Source organism: Montipora foliosa, chromosome 8, assembly GCF_036669935.1.
Source record: "Montipora foliosa isolate CH-2021 chromosome 8, ASM3666993v2, whole genome shotgun sequence".
NCBI classification, from domain to species: domain Eukaryota; kingdom Metazoa; phylum Cnidaria; class Anthozoa; order Scleractinia; family Acroporidae; genus Montipora; species Montipora foliosa.
Window position 1 is genome coordinate 36,300,159 of NC_090876.1, and position 2,500 is coordinate 36,302,658.

A 2,500-nucleotide genomic window follows, 5' to 3' on the forward strand; every position below is an offset into this window, starting at 1 on the left:
GGGTAAAATGGTGGATAACCTCGTAGGGGACCTATGTCCTATTGTTGATTCCACCATGTATGTATTCATACGTGTGAAAAGGTGGGAAAGCAGTGGAAGGTACCGTACCCCTGGAAGAAAAATCCCATGCTGTTGCTGGATAATAAGTCATTAGCGATGAAACGGTTGGAAAGTACGGAAAGACGCCTTAAGAAAGACCCAGAGCAAGGAGTGGCTTACGACAAACAGATGGAAGAAATGAAAGAGATGAAGCTCTCAAGAAAGCTGTCTGAAGAAGAAATGGATAATTACAAAGGCCTGGTACATTATATTCCACACCGTGCGGTGATTCGACCCGAGAAGAACTGACGGGGAGATGGATGAACGGCCCAGAATTTCTCAAACTGCCAGAGGAACAATGGCCAGTCCAAACAGCTACACTGCATCAAGGAATTATGGCGCGTCGCCCCGTTAATACCGTCAGTGCAGTCTCGCCCACAGGTGTCGGAAACGTAATCGATGTGAAAAATTTCTCCAGTTGGCGAAAGCTGATACGATTTACTGCGTAGATAAGGCGATTAGCTGAGAAGATACGCCTCAGGGGAAACGCAACCAGCTGACGAGAAGGACCTCTCATGCCCGAAGAGTTGAAGAAAGCTGAGCCTGATGTCATGGATCAGAAATGCCCAAGAGGAGTTAAAGAGTCGAATGAAGAATGGAGAGTTCAAGACATTGAGCCCGTTTATTGACGACAAGGGGATTATCAGGGTTGGAGGAACAATCGACAAAGCCATCGTATCATACGAAGGAAAACACCCCGTGCTGCTTTCCAATGAGCACAGGATATCCTTGTTAATCACACGCAATGTGCACAACCATGGGCATCCCGGAGTAGCGACAACGACTGCAAAAGTCAGACGAAAATACTGGATCCTAAAAGCGAACAAGCTCAGTAAGACGGTGAAATTTAACTGTGGTACTTGTCGAGAAATGGCACATAAGGCAGAAACACAGTTGATGGGAGACCTGCCGGCTCTCCGCTTATCACCACAAACGCCGCCGTTCCACTACTCTTCATGCGATTTCTTTGGCCCATATAATATGAAGATAGGAAACGAAACTATGCATAATGAGCATAATGAGCAGTCGCGTCTTTTTGGTCTCTGTGTTTTTGCCCTTTTTACTGTTCCTTGGGCAAGCTTATTCCAACCACATGTACGTCGGCTCATCCCTAAAGTTTGGACACATAACTCGGCGAATTTTTACTACATCAGAGTCACTATTTATGTCTACAGATGGAGTTTTTGGTTCTCGATCGGCGGTAACTTCGTATCTTGATATCGTATTCGACCGGGCCCTTAACAATAGCGCTGAATTCTTGTCTAATGATCCATTGTCTGCTTCATTTGGATGGGATTTACATAAGAATGGAATGCTCCATGACGGTAGACTTAACAGTCCTATCACTTCCTTCTTTTATGGAAGCTCGAATCAGGCACTGTGGAATCTTCATATTGTGGCCTCGTTTGACACTGAAAGGGAAATCAGCCAGGAATTCCTGCTTCCAGCGACACAATTAATTACAAAGTGTAAAAGAAGAGCAAAACTCAACGGGAAGATCAAAAGATCTAAACGAAGTCATCTTTACTATTCCAACTCGGTTGTCACAGATCGTCTCGTTCTTGCTGGTGACGTTGAAACAAATCCCGGTCCAAATGATGCAAAAACTGGAAGAAAAAAGTTAGTGCAAAATATTGCAGTCAAGAAGAGTTGCTTAGCGTGCAATAAAACTATATGCCTAAACCAAAAGGAATTGACATGCAATCTATGTTCTGGATCTTTTCATTACAAATGTGAAGCAGGAAAATTGAAATTGAAGTTAGATGTTAACCTTTGGAATTGCACTCGATGTGGACTTCCGCCGCTATCTGATTCCTTTTTTGATTTGGATACAGAGCTAAATAGAAGTAGGAGAAACAGCCAGTATGACGATCTCGAAGACAAGGATAGCGACTCTTTGGACTGGTACCAATCGAACATAAGTGGCTACTATAAGTTCAATATCAAGATCGGTTACTTAAACATTAACAGCGTGGTTAACAAAATCGATGAGGTCAAAGAGTTGCTAAATAGAAATATGTTTGATATTCTGTTTCTAGCCGAAACAAAGATTGACAGTACTGTCTCTTCGCACTTGGTTTCACACCCAGGATTTCGCACCATTCGCAAAGATCGTAAGAAGGGGGCTGGAGGTCTGCTTGCCTACATCAGGAATGACCTCTCGGCATATCGACGCTTAAAACTTGAAAGTAGCAATATTGAATCCATTTGTTTGGATGTCAAGGGCTCCAATAACAGTCGCTTTATAGTGTGTTGTTGTTACAGAAGTCCAACTAAGTGCAAGGAATCTGACTTTCTCGCTTCCCTATCAACAGCTGCCGAAAATATGTATAACACCAGAAGGGAGCTGCTTTTACTTGGAGACTTCAATATGGACATGTATGAGAATAGAGACGAAAGC